The sequence below is a fragment of the Budorcas taxicolor genome, chromosome 2 (genome assembly GCF_023091745.1).
Source record: "Budorcas taxicolor isolate Tak-1 chromosome 2, Takin1.1, whole genome shotgun sequence".
NCBI classification, from domain to species: domain Eukaryota; kingdom Metazoa; phylum Chordata; class Mammalia; order Artiodactyla; family Bovidae; genus Budorcas; species Budorcas taxicolor.
The window spans coordinates 34,081,377-34,096,278 of NC_068911.1; the positions used below are offsets into that span (position 1 = coordinate 34,081,377).

Consider the following 14,902-nt stretch of genomic DNA (forward strand, 5'->3'; position numbering starts at 1 on the left):
TACAGTTTTCAAATATATTCTTCCATTCTGTGGGTCGTCTTTTCACTTAAGAGTGGTCTTTGATGCATAAAATTTTTAATTCTGATGAAGCTTGCCTAGCATCCTTGTTTATGATCCATTTCCCCCTTTAGCCCACTTTATGTATCCTCAGCCATCACAGTGGCTTAGGAATTTGTTTGTGCTGTGCTGCTTCTTTGGTTGGGGAAGAACAGACCAGTCCTCTGTACCTTGACAGACCCCAGACTCAAGGTGAGAGAGAAGGAGGGATGAGGTCCATCAGTCAGTTGAGGTTGGTACCCAGTGGTCACCATCAACACCTCAGCTTCAGAATCCCTTTCCTGGACCAAATCTGCCTGGCATCAGCCTGTGATGAAACAGCCCTTTGGAATCTTCAGAGGCAACACTCTATAAATGTTTTTCCTGTCTCCCCCGGGCTTTGCCTACAAGAACCTTTCATTTCTCTCTAGGTGTCAGGAAAACTCAAGAATTATGGGGCCTTGTCCTCGAGTTTGCTCAGCCTCCACCTCTGTCTCAGCTCATTTTTCCTCTTCCTTCTCCACAGCCACCTGGTTGAAAACCAGCTGCAGGTTCATTGACACCCAATTCCCCAAGGGTCCAGAACTTCAGGGTGTGTCAGGACCACCCAGGAAGTGTGCTATCCAGCATGCAGATTCCTGGGCCATTCCCCCAGGAACACTGAATTCAAATTTCTGGAGGATGGGACCCAGCGGTGTGCATGTTTAACCAGACCTCCAGGTGATTCAGATATCAGGGATCCGTAGACCAATCTGGAGAGGTGCTGCCCTATTCTACAAGCCTTCCACCCAAATCTGAGATCCCCATGGTTCTCTAACTTGACTGCATATCAGAATCACCTGGTGAAAAGCTGAAACCTCTGGACAACCAGGTCACACCATAGGCCAGTCAAATCAGCATCCCTGAACCTGGCACCCAGGCATTGGTAGTATTTAAAGCTCCCTATGTGGTTCCCAGGTGCAGCTAAGATTGAGATCGAGAGGTTATATAACCGCCTGGGGCTGGAGGCTAGCACGTTGCATGTACTGTTTCCTTTTGCTAAGCCCTCTCACCCACTCAGCAGCTGGATTCGGGCTTTACTCTCTTCTCTTTCACCCATGCTGCAATCCGTTTTTATTCTCTTGCTGCAAACTGAGGGCGCAGAATTGGAAGAGGAGGAAATGTGTGCATGTCTCTGAGTTCGCGACAGCAGGGGTTGGCTGAGCACACCGGACACTGCCCAAGGCCGCTTTTCTCACTCTCATGCTAACACTACATTGACCTGGACTTAATGAGGGAGCCACTGATGTCCCAAGCCCCCCAGATAAAGGGATCGTCACCTTCTGACCCTGAACCCGTGATACCAGAGTCTTTCTGGAGAAGGTTGTTCTACAAAGTAGTCAAGAGTGTGGGCTTTGAAGTCAGGCTGTGTGGTTTGAATTTTAGCTCCATCACTTGTGTGGGCAAGCTGCTGGTCCTCCCTGAGCCTCTGTTTTCTCCTCAGTGCAATGGGAATACAGAAAAGTACTGAGGAATTATCTTAAGCAAATGAATGGATAAAGAAAATGTGATGTATACACACAGTGGGGTACTATTCAGCTTTAACAAAAGAAGGAAATTTTGCAAAATGAGACAACATGGATGAACCCGGAGGATGTTATGCTAAAAGTGAAATAAGCCAGACACAGAAACACAAATAATGCTTGATTCCACTTACGTGAGGAATCTAAAACAGTCAGATTCTTATCATCTTAGAGTGAGAGCGTGGTTGCTGGGCGCTGGAGGAGGGGAAATGGGGAGTCATTTGTCAACAGGCATAACGTTTTAACCAGACAAGTGGAGTAAGCTCTGGAAACCTGCTTGTATCCACAGTTAACAGTCCTGTGTTTTGCATTTTAAAATGATCGCACCCTGGAACCCCATCCCTGTCCTGTATTTTGCATTTAAAAATGTCTTAAGAGGGTAGATCTCATGTGAAGGGTTCTTTCCACAATAAGGCAAACATACATAAATAAATGTGATTGAGCTTTCAGAAAGGAGGACATTTGTGTGAAGGATTAAGACGGAGGACTTCTCTGGTGGTTCAGTGGTTAAGACTCTGTACTTCTACTGCAGGATGCGTGGATTCAATCCCTGGTCAGAGAACTAAAATCCCATATGCCTCAGGGCTTGGCCAAATAAATAAATAAAAATAACCTATCTCCCAGCTCTCTCTCTCTCTCTCTCTCTTTTTTTTCTTTTTAAAAAAAAGCAGTTAAAGAATTAAGATGACCTGTGTAGGATGTTTAAAGCCCCTTGGCTGGCGTGAGCTTGTCTCCCTTCTCCTATAGGATTCTCCTCCCATAGGATTCTCCTCCCAAGCAGCAAGGATGACAGGAGGGCAGGTGCCTGGGACCATGCCGGCCACAGAAACGACGGCCAGGTACCTTGTCCCAAACACTTCCACGTGCGCAGGCTCAGCCCCGCCCCATCCTTTTCCACTCCAGCCCTGCCCGTGCATGCATGTGTGCTTAGTCTCTTCGGTTGTGTTTGACTCTTTGCAACCCCGTGGACTGTAGCCCGCCAGGCTCCTCTGTCCGTGGGGATTCTCCAGGCAAGAAGACTGGAGTGGGTTGCCATGCCCTCCTCCAGGCCGTCTCCCCGGTCCAAGGCTGGAATCCATGTCTCCTGACTCTCCTGCACTGCTGCTGCTGCTCAGTCACGTCAGTCGTGCCCAACTCTGTGCGACCCCATGGACTGTAGCACCCCAGGCCTCCGTGCTGCTTCTGCTCAGTCACATCAGTCGAGTCCGACTCTGTGCGACCCCATAGACGGCAGCCCACCAGGCTCCCCTGTCCCTGGGATTCTCCAGGCAAGAACACTGGAGTGGGTTGCCATGCCCTCCTCCAGGCCGTCTCCCCAGCCCAAGGCTGGAATCCATGTCTCCTGCATCTCCTGCATTGCTGCTGAGGCTGCTAAGTCGCTTCAGTCGTGTCCGACTCTGTGTGACCCCGTAGACGGCAGCCCACCAGGCTCCCCCATCTCTGGGATTCTCCAGGCAAGAACACTGGAGTGGGTTGCCATTTCCTTCTCCAATGCATGAAAGAGAAAAGTGAAAGTGAAGTCGTTCAGTCGTGTCCGACCCTCAGCGACTCCATGGACTGCAGCCTTCCAGGCTTCTCCGTCCTGGGATTTTCCAGGCAGGAGTACTGGAGAGGGGTGCCATCGCCTTCTCCAGCGTCTCCTGCATTGCAGGCAGACAATTGACTGCTGAGCCACTGGGGCAGCCCTGCCTGTGCAGACCTCACCATTTGCTCTCTACACAGCATCTCCCCAAGCTCCCCGCCACTTCCTCTCTGAAGGCACAGCTGTGATCACACCCTGGAACCCCATCCCTGTCATTTCACACACTTGAAGTTTTGCTCAATTTAACCTCTCCATGGGCAAAAGGGCCTTCATGTCAAGGCACACAAGAGATACATGTCCATCTTCTTAGTGAGACCCATGCCTTGCCTGGTAAGAGATCGACTCTCCCACTTGAGTCTCATGTTGCAGTTGTGGAGTGTGGACTCTTTTTTTTGTTTCAAAGATTAATTTTTATTGAGTATAATTGATTTACAGTGTTGTGTTAATTTCTACTGTACAGCAAAGTGAATCAGTCATATGTATATTATGAAAGTGGAAGTTTAGTTGTTCAGTTGTGTTCGACTCTTTGTGACACCATGGACTGTAGCCCACCATGCTCCTTGCATGGAATTCTCCAGGCAAGACTACTGGAGTGTGTCACCATTCCCTTCTCCAGGGGATCTTCCCAACCCAGGAATCAAGCCCAGGTCTCCTGACTTGCAGGCAGATTCTTTACCATCTGAGCCACCAGGGAAGCCAGTACGTATACATATATCTCCTCCCTCTGGACTTCCTTCCCATTGAGGTCTGTATGGGTAACAAGAGTGTAGACTCTCTCCTCTTCCCCTTTGACCTTGAAAGGGTTCGTATCCACATGACAGTGATATGTCCTCAAGTCCATATATTACATTGCCTTTCTACTGACTTCATTCTTAGAATATTTCAAAGTTTATAATTTTCCAGCTGTGCATGATGGGGCTGCGAAACAGCTGACCACACTCTCCAAGTTCTCATTCAACAGTATCTGGTGTTCAACCATGTGTGAAGTGTGGTTGTTTTATGGATGTATTACCCTAGATTTTCCCTTCTGATCAATACCGCCTGTGGCCTGGCCAGGGAAGTGTTGGATAGATGACAGTCATCGCTCCAGGAGGGTGCAGAGCTCCTGTGGTCCCCAAGGCAGGACTCTCACGTAGTTGATATGTGGATGCTAACTGCTCTCCCAAACAGAGGAGTGGGGAGAAAAAAGAAACCAGAGCAAAGGGAGCTGACTCTTTGGAGGGGAAAGTGCCCCTGAGAAAAGCAGGCGACGGAAGTGGGGCTGCTTGGAACACGTCTCTTCTATAAAGCATCAGGTCCAGATGGCCTGCGTAGGAGGTGGCCTGTGAGCTGGTTAACCCCACCGCCCAAGAATTTACAGCTGGTTCACAAAATCTCAGAGGAGTCACAGAACTCCAGACAGGAGTCTAGATAGATGGAAAAGAAGGGCTTACCTAAATTTACTACATGGAAATCTGATGAGTGGCAATCATGGAGCATGAAGGTGAGAAGTTCATAAATATCTCAGTGTCCCCAGGATCTCCGGCCCCAGGATGGTCCGTGAAGTTTAGGAACAAGTCATCTCAGGCCACAGCAGTAGCATTTTTACCATAATTACAAGCAGTTGCCGGACAGGAACATTATGGCTCGTTGAGCGGCAGGCTAGCGTTTCTCAAACTTTCATGCGTACACATCATCTGGGCTCTGATTCAAGTGCAGATTCTGCTTCCACAGAGCAGAGGGGCAGCCTGAGACTCTGCATTTCTAAGAAGCTCCCAGGAGATGCTTATGCCTCTAGTTATGGACCGCACAGTGAGTGGTGGGGCTAGCAGAAGGCTTGGTAAACAGAGGTAGGGGGTCCTGAATGGAGGTGTTCCCAGGTGGCCTGGAAGGGCTGCCAGCCTTTCTGAGGCTGTGTCCAGGGGAGGACTCGGGGGTCCCCCTAAGGTGACGGGGTAGAGTCAACCTTTCTGTCTGCCTCCAAGAGAAGAGAAAGATCGCAATCTTGAACCTTGTCATGGAGCTTAGAGAAAGGGAGGAGGCAGGCTAGGGGGTGGACAGGCAGGAGGAAACCCACAGGTATTCTTTAGTATTTCTTGACTGTTTTCCCTCTGCTTTCCGCCCCCACCTGTCTCTTCCCTACTCTTTCTCTCCTTAATAATCGCACCCACCATCCACCCAACTGCTTAAACCAAAGGCCTGGGGGCTGTCCTTGGATTCTTCCCTCTTGGGAAAAGGCGGTTGTGTGCAGCTCGCATGTCTGCTTAAGAGCAGGCTTGGGCCTGGAATGTTTTCTTGCAAAGAGATAAGCAGCGCTCACAGCCTGCTCTGGACTCATCGCCTTGCCTGGGCGTGTCTTTTCCTGCTCTGGGCTTGATGTGAGCTGCCTTGTTCTGCTTAAGCCTGTGTGTTGCGTTAATGCCTGCCCCCCCGCCCCACCCCCACCGCTGCTCTGTCTGTTCCTGGTGGGGTGGGGGTGGGGTCCATCCACTGCAAAATGAAGTGGGGTTTATGTGGCCATAGCTCTGCATGGACTGCAGGGTACATCTTGGCCTATGGGGCACTGACAGAGGGGGCCGGGATCTTGTGTGTTCTCATTTGTCTTGCTGCACATAAGCGCTGGACCCCGTGAGCTCGGTGTGTGTGTTGTCTATTCCCACTGACCTTGAATCATGCACGGATCTCTTCCCTGGGTGTCACTTACCTGTCTTTTAACCTTGACCCTACTGCCTTACTCCACCATGGAGCAGTGGACCATTCCTTTCTCGATTCCCCCATACTCAGCCTAATGCACTTTATAATCATTCTCCTTCAAACGTGTGCCTCAAATGCGTCCTTACCTCCACTTCCACACCCCCCATCTACCCCCTAGACCTCTGGATTAGCCTTCTCTCTCCCTGCTTCCACCTTCACCCCCCTCCAATCCATCCTTCCCACTGTAGCTGGGTCAGTCCTCTCCTTGAAAGCTGTCAAGAGCTTCTCATGGCATCTCAGCCAGAGTCCAGGTACCTTCTCAGGATCTGCATGGCCCTGCCTTTCTCATCCCTCTCCCCTCTGCCAGATGAGCGCCACCAAGCTGGCCATTCTGAACACACCCTGTGTGTTCCGAGTCTTTGCGTATTCTGTTTCCTCTGCCTGGAACCGGCACCTCTTCCCCCACCTGGAGTAAACCCTCCCATTTCACCATGGCCTCCTGCCGATCAGTGGGTCTCTGCTCCCCTCTCCTGTCCTCAGGGAGGCCTTCCCTGAGCACCTTGGGGGTGGTGAGTCCCCAGCACCTGTGCCTTACCTTCCTGGCACTGACCAGGAGTCTGGTTTGTATACTGTGGGTTGCCTGCCTCTCCTGCTTGGCTGTGGGCACCACTAGGGCAGGGGTCCTGCTTTTCTCCTCTGCTGCTGAATACCCATTGCCCAGATCCAGGGTCATAGCAGACACTCAATACATATTTATTCAAGGGTCGAGTGAAGTAGAGAAAAAATAAGCTTTGGGAATGCAGAGAACAGAGAGGAGTGTGTACAAGAGGCTGATGTTCACTGAAGCACCTACTGTGTGCATCTCATTTACTCTTGCCCACGGATGGCTATCAAATTCATCTCGCAGTCCAGAGAAATGTGACTCACCTGCTCCAGGTACACAGTAGCGAGTTTGCACCCTGCTCAAGCTTAGCCTAGGGTTTCTTGACCTTAGCCTTATGACATTTGGGTCAAAATAATTTTTCGTTGTGTGGTGGAGGGGGAGGCTGGGTTGTGCCTTGTCGGGCATTTAGCAGTACCCCTGGCCTCTAACCCTCTCAATGCTGGGAGCAGCCTCTCCAACATATGGCAACCAGAATGTGTCCAGACACTGTCAATTGTTACTTGTGGGCCAGGCCAGCCTCCACTTGAAAACCACCAGTTTAGCCTCCCCTGTGCTCCTCGACGCCGGGCCCCACCACCCCTGTCCTCTCTGAGAGCTGCTGTTTCTTGTGGACTTTCCCTTACCCACTCATTTCTGACACCCCTGCCTGTGTATCCCTCTGGGAATGCCGCAAACGGATGGTGAGGTTCCGCATGTTGCAACAAACATTTGCTTTTCTGGTTCATTTAGCGTCAGCCCCGAGTTCAGATGTTTGTATCAGTGGCGTGGATGCGCACAGGCTGTCTAGAAAGTGTGCGGCATATTTTCCCCCTTTGCCTACATCACACATCTGAATGTTTAGCATGAGATAAACCAGTATGTTTATGAGGAGATAACTTGTCAAAACAGACTCATGGCTTCACCGCTGGCACAGCCTGGCCTCCTAGCCTTTCTTCATTCAGAGACAGAGTGTGAATGTTTCTTGGGTGTTTTATGTGGATTTAAAGTAAAAATTTATTTCCTGCCTGTTTTTTTTGACAGAGAAAAAAAGCCCTGAATACAAGTTGTTTTTTTTTTTTTTTAAACAAAAGGGACGAAGAGAGGAAAAGGTATAGAAAAGAGGCATGTGTTCATTAGAGAAAAAATCGAGTGAGTTCCTAGTCAAGGGATCCAGTTAGAGGTAGGGCTCCCTTTTTTGCTCATTCATCCACCCATCCATCCCCTCATCCACCCACCCATACCCCCCATTCATCCATTTATCCACTCGTCCATCTACTCATCCACTCATACGTTCATTCACCTGTCCAGCCACCCATTATCCTTCCACCCATCCATTTACCCATCTATCTATCCACTCATCCACCTGCCCATCCATCCATCCATCTACCCATCCACCCATCCACTCATCTGTCCATCCATCAGTTCACCCACCCACCCACCCGTCCATCCCTCTACCCATCTACCCATCTACCCATCCACCCATCCACTCATCCACCCACCCATCCATCCACCCATTCATCCATCTACCCATCCACCCATCCACCCATCCACCTACCCATCCATCCACCCATCCATCCATCTACCCATTCACCCATCTATCCATCCATCAGTTCACCCACCCACCCACCCGTCCATCCCTCTACCCATCTACCCACCTACCCATCCATCCACCCATCCATCCATCTACCCATCCACCCGTTCACCCATCTATCCATCAGTTAGTTCAACCACCAACCCATCTACCCATCCGCCCGTCTGTCCTCCAGACGTTGTCCATCTGTCTTTGTATCTGATAGATTATGAGCTGGAAGTGTGCTGGTGCCAAGGGCTGGGTCCTGATTTGTCTCCCCTCTCTAGGCATTTTGTGGAAGATACATAAATCAACAATTATTATGTTACAACACTGTGTGTCAAGTGCTGGGACAGAGGGAAACACAGGGACTGGAGTAGCCAGAGGAAGACCCCTTGGTCCCGTATTGTGGAGGGCTGCTAGTCAGGGAGAGCTTCCTGGAAGGGGTGAGCCCTTCCTTCTAGCCGCAGCAAATGCATCTGAGCGCAGAGTTGCTCCCTTCCAGCAGGTAGCTTTCAAGAGGGCAGAGGGAGAGCTGTGTCTGCTTGCTTACACCCACTGTGGGTTTCTGTAGAGCTTCCCGTGTGCTCTGCCTGCTCATGGGTGGTCTCACTTGGCCCTCACAGCTGCCCTGTGAGATTGGCACTGTTGTCGGAGGAAGCTGAGGCCCAGGGAGGTGAGGGTAGCTGTGCTTACCTTTCAGGTTGTTGTAATAATTGAGGGTATTGTATTTGAAGTTTCTGGTACCCGGTACCTGCTCTGTATCACTGTTACCAACAGAGATCTCTCCTGCTAACCTAGGGATGCTTCCTTGGCGTTTTCATTTTGGACCTGGTTTATTTCACCTAGCATGGTCATCCATGTTGTAGCATGTGGCTGGATTTCTTTCCTTAAAGGCTGGATAATAACCTAGCTCTTGATGAAAGTGAAAGAAGAGAGTGAAAAAGTTGGCTTAAAACTCAACGTTCAGAAAACTAATATCATGGCATCTTGTCCCATCACTTCATGGCAAATAGATGGGGAAACAGTGGAAACAGTGACAAACTTTATTTTGGGGGGGGGGGGGCTCCAAAATCACTGCAGATGGTGACTGTAGCCATGAAATGAAAAGACGCTTGCTCCTTGGAAGAAAAGCTATGACCAACCTAGGCAGCATATTAAAACACAGAGACATTACTTTGCCAACAAAGGTCTGTCTAGTCAAAGCTCTGTTTTTTCCAGCAGTTATGTATGGATGTGAGAGTTGGACTATAAAGAAAGCTGAGCACTGAAGAATTGATGCTTTTGAACTGTGGTGTTGGAGAAAACTCTTGAGAGTCCCTTGGACTGCAAGGCAATCCAACAGTCCATCCCAAAGGAAATCAGTCCTGAATATTCATTGGAAGAACTGATGCTGAAGCTGAAACTCCAATACTTTGGCCCCCTGATGCGAAGAACTGACTCATTGGAAAAGACCCTGATGCTGGGAATGATTGAAGGCAGGAGGAGAAGGGGACAACAGAGGATTAATTGGTTGGATGGTATCACCTACTCAATGGACATGAGTTTGAGTTAGCTCTGGGAGTTGGTGATGGACAGGGAAGCCTGGCATGCTGCAGTCCATGGGGTTGCAAAGGAGTCAGACACGACTGAGTGACTGAACTGAACCAAATAACCCATCATATGGACAGACCACATTTTGTGTATCCATTCATCTGCCAAAGGACATTTGAGTTGTTTCCATCTTTTGAGTATTGTGAATAGTACTACTGTGATGTGAAGTGTTAGTTGCTCAGTCGTGTCTGACTTTTTGTGATCCTATGGACTATAGCCCAACAGGCTCCTCTGATTTATGGAACTCGCCAGGCAAGAATACTGGAGTGGGTGGCCATTCCCTTCTCCAGGGAATCTTCCTAACCCAGTGATTGAAACTGGGTCTCCTGCATTGCAGGTGAATTCTTTACCATCTGAGCCACTGATGGACTGGCCTTATAAATTGGTATTAAAGCCAAGTGTTACTAAGTGCCTCCTATGCACCTGGCACTGTGCTGGGTGCTGCTTACACAGTTCCCTTGTGTAACTGTCTCCATCCCGTGATGTTGACCTTCTGTGTCACACGGAACAGACATGGTTGGGAAGGGAGGCTTTACATGGTCCAGTCGCTTGTCCCAGGGTCTCTGAGTGATAGATCCTGGGTGGGGATGCCTGTCCCTTGGAAGCTCATCATTTTTATAAACAGAGTAAGTGATCGTGAATGAGGTCTCTTTCAGTGAGGAAAATGAGAAAGCCTGTAGCTTGCCTCTGCTGTGATGTCCGTGTGTTTGCATAGCGCTCCTTCAGCATAGCTACCTTCAACAGGCCGCTGGTTCTCCACCGACAGGAGCTAACCTTGAAGCTCTCTGCTGCTCCTTCCCTCTCTGCTTTTGGTGACAGAGATATGTAAGTTGGTGCTCGCTCCAAAAGGACATAATGGGACAGGATCCCAATCTGGGAAAGACCCTGGGGGCTGCTGCGTGAGCCAGTGCACAGCCAGCCCTCCCAGAAGTGCAGTGCAGCAGAAGCAAAGACCCCCGAGAGGCGGCAGGGGGGAGACACATCCCAAACTTCAAAGGCTGTCAGGCTCCTGCTCTGACGCCGGGAGAGATGAAGTCCTGCGTCAGGACAGAGCAGCATCTGCTTCCTAAAGCCTGAAGGAGGCTTCCACTCAGCTCCGAAGATGGGACTGGGGTGTGAGGTCAGGAGGACAAGGAGGAATGGTCGTTGAAGTCATGACCCATTTCCTGAAGCTGTCTCTCAAGGAAGAACCTTGGTGATGTGGGCAGGTAACGTTCAATGAGGAGAAGGGGATGACAGAGGATGAGATGGATGGCATCACTGACGCAGTGGATGTGAGTTTGAGTGAACTCTGGGAGTTGGTGATGGACAGGGGGGCCTGGCGTGCTGCAGTCCAGGGGGTCGCAAACAGTCGCACACGACTGAGCGACTGAACTGAACTGAACTTTCAGTGTACTGTCAGTTTGGTTTCGGTTTGGACTGGGGTTCGAGTAAGGGATGGCTCCATCCTTCTTCCAGCTTAGCATTCTGCTTGGTGGTTAATGAGATCTTCCATAATTGATACACTATGAAAAACACGCTACATTCTGAGCTTCGTGCTGAGTGTTTTATATCCATGATCTCACTGAATCCTTTTAAAACCCCTATAAGGTGTAGGGAGAGAAGGCAATGGCACCCCACTCCAGTACTCTTGCCTGGAAAATCCCATGGATGGAGGAGCCTGGTAGGCTGCAGTTCGCAGGGTCGCTAAGAGTCGGACACGACTGAGCAACTTCACTTTCACTTTTCACTTTCATGTATTAGAGAAGGAAATGGCAACCCATTCTAGTGTTCTCACCTGGAGAATCCCAGGGACGGCGGAACCTGGTGGGCTGCTGTCTACGGGGTTGCACAGAGTCGGAGACGACTGAAGCGACTTAGCAGCAGCAGCAGCAGCAGCATAAGGTGTAGGGGCTAATGCCCCTCTTTACAGATGAGGAAACTGAGGTTAAGTAACTTGCCCAAGGTCACACAAGGAGCATATGACAGCAATCTAAACAGAGATAAATGCCCTTTGGGGATGGGTGACTCCTTGAGGCACCTTGGACAGATGGATTCTGATCAGCCTGAAGTAGAAAGACCTCTGTGACATTCATATTGAATTGTCATAGATGGAGAAAGAAAACTCTGGTTTTAACAAAAAGCCCTAAATAGAAAGGAGAGATACTTTGAGTTGCAGGTGTGTTATTTTGGTAACAAGTTTTTTCTCATCTGGATACTGCCATGTGGTGGGTACCATAAGGAACATGTTTATATAATGATGTTAATAATTCTCCAAACTAATGCCAGGAAGGTGTGTTACATTAGAGTGAAGCACAGAACTCATTGGCATCTATGAATTCACTTGCACCAGATATTTATTAAATTTCTACCTTACACTAAATGCAAAGTATGAGATGCTATGTGGAGAGCCTTATGTTGTCACCAGACGTTGCTGAATTTCCATGTTTTTTTTTTTTTTTTTTGGCACGGTCTCAGGCCTTCTCTTTCAGTTAAATTATTATGGAATTTCTAATTTATGTTACCTTCTGGACGCTGTAGGTGATAGTCAAAAAGTTTAATTGGTTAGTTGTAAATACTGGTCAGCTTGAATGGATGGATGCATTGACCAGCTGAATGGATGCCAGTCATTGCCTGCTGGCTGGATATCAATCATGCTCTGAGGTACTGAAGGTTTCCCCCTAGTTTAGTCCATGGAATCAAAACAGTAATTTGTGTTTCACCAAAGTGTGTGAGATCCAAACAGAGACTGAACCAGCAAGAGTCAGAGATGAGCATGCAAAGCAAAGATTTTCATTTGCGACTTTTGTGTGTAGTCTTCCTGGAGTGGTGACAGCGGGCCCTGTTGAACAGTGTCATGACTTGATATGTTTTAGCCACAATATTAACTCATCTTGAAATTTCAAATACCAGTAGAGAAAAATGCACGTTTAAAAATGTGGTATCAAGATAAATGGGTAATGAAAAAGCAGTGTATACACACCATGGAGTTTTATTCAGCCCTAGAAAAGAAGGAAGTCCTGTCATTGGTGACAGTACAGATGAATGTGGAGGACACTATGCTCAGTGAAGTAAGCCAGTCACAGAATACTGAATGACCCCGCTTATGCAAGGCACCTGAAACTGTCAGGCTCATGGAAGCAGGGAAGAGAGCCACGGTTGCCGGGGGCCAAGAGGAGGGGGAGATTGGACTCGCTTAGTTGGTATAGTTTTGGTTGCATAAGATGAATTCATTCTAGAAGTCTGATGTGTAGGATTGTGCCTCTAGTCAACAACTCTGTATTATGCTAAACATTGAAGAGAGTATTAAGCAAATACTGAAACAAAACAAAACAAGGCAACATGCACACAAAACCACAAAGGGGCACGAGGAAGCTTTTGCAGGCGACAGACCTGTGTGTTCCCTTGATATTGTGATAATGACATCACGAGTGTGTGCATATTTCCAAACTTATCAAATTGTATACTTTCAGTGGTGATGCACGTGTGCTCAGTCGTGTGCGACTCTGCAACCCCGTGGGCTATAGCCCGCCAGGCTCCTCTGTCCGTGGAATTCTCTAGGCAACAATACTGAAGTGGGTTGCCATTTCCTACTCCAGGGGATGTTCCCGACCCAGGGATCAAACCCAAGTCTCTTGCGTCTCCTGCATTGACAGGTGGATTCTTTACTGCTGCGTCACCTGATAATGCAGTTTATTGTATGTCACTTATATCTCAGTAACCTGAGATATAAAAATGTTTATCAAAGGGGCATGAGTTATAAAAGCTAAGAAAGGCTAATGAAAGTGTGAGCAGAAGTAAACATTGGGTCAGTGTAGCTTTGGGGGCATTATGGAGCAAAACAGTTCATCTTTCTCAGATCAATTTTTAAAAAAAGATCCTCACTGAAAATGTTTGAGGATCTCTGTTTCTGGGCTTGGGGAATCAGGGAAGGTCTCAATGCCCAGAAAGTGAGGATGAGGAGAGCAGAGGCCAAGGCCAGCGCTGCTCTGAGGCATCAAAGCATCTCCACCCCCATCTCTGGGTGGAGACGGGGACGTGCCTGGGACACACTCAGCTGTATTCATGGAGTGCTTGCCAGTGCCCAGTTCTGCACGTTGTTGGCACTAGTCGGGGGTTGTTTGGAAAACAGGAAAGTCAGTTCCAGCTTCTCAGGGCATTTCTGTTCTGGCAGGAGAAACAAAGCACTTAGCGAAGTCAGCTCAGTTCCACAGGTATTGATTGAGTGCCGACCATGGGAAAGAAACATTCTGCCTGGGAAGTAACTGGAGAATCACTGCAAAATGACAGATGGGTGTGAATTGAATGAAGCAGGACAGAGCAATCCTATGCGTGCTGCTGTGAGATACAAACCTGCAGAGCACGGGGCATGCTCTGACTAGCAAAGGCTTCGAGGATGAGGTGACTGTGGACTCATGGATACAGTGGCTACCTCCTAAGGGAACATGGAGAAAAAGCTTTTGCTCCGTTACCAGCTTGGCTCTGAGCAATGCGAGAAATGAAGGTTACCATGAGTAGAGAAGTTTCTAATGTTTTCGCCACCTAATGTGGTTCTTTTTATTATGTCGGTCCCTGAGGACACTGTTTTTGGAAGGATTTTATACTAATCAAATGTACCTGTAACTTGAGACCCAGATCTTCTTCTTTGCTTGCTTTATTTGCTTGCTTTGATTTATTCATTTAACCAATATTCACTGGATACTGAACCAGTTGATTTAGGTTTGGTGGTTTATGACAGAAAACTCATATGAACAATGGATTAAGTGAGACAGAATTTTATTTTGCTCTTATATAAAAGAAGCCTGGCAGTGGAGCACTCAATGCCTGTAAGGTGGCTACACAATAAGGACACAATTTTCTTCTATCCCGTTCCTTACTGGATGGCTTCTATGCCCCCCAAGGTCACCTCATGTTTCAGTATGGCTGCTGGAGCTCCAGCCATTGTGTCTACATTTCAGATAACTGGATAGGGAAAAGGGGTGAAAGAGGCAATAAGCTGTCTTTTAATAGAGTTCCCCAGGAGCTGCCGCATATACTTTCCTACATCTCACTGGTCAAAATTTAGTTACATGGCAAAACCTAGCTGCAAGTCAGCCTGAAAAGTACAGAAGTGTAAGCTTCGACTGTAGCTGAGACTTGGGATTGGAGAATAAAGAAGAACAAGAGAACAGATTTTTGGGTGGGAAGCTAGTGGTTTCTGTCACAGGCACCTACTAGGAGCTGCACCCCAGACCATGTGCCAGAAGTGGTTACGTGAGATGGCA

At 48.5% G+C, this 14,902-nt stretch overlaps 1 protein-coding gene across 1 annotated transcript in view; it reads left to right on the forward strand.

Annotated features, from left to right (window-relative positions):
• GRIN2A (glutamate ionotropic receptor NMDA type subunit 2A) overlaps positions 1-14,902 on the forward strand; it is a 436,390-nt gene that overhangs the window by 115,647 nt on the left and 305,841 nt on the right. The gene's annotated exons all lie outside the window — the stretch shown is intronic.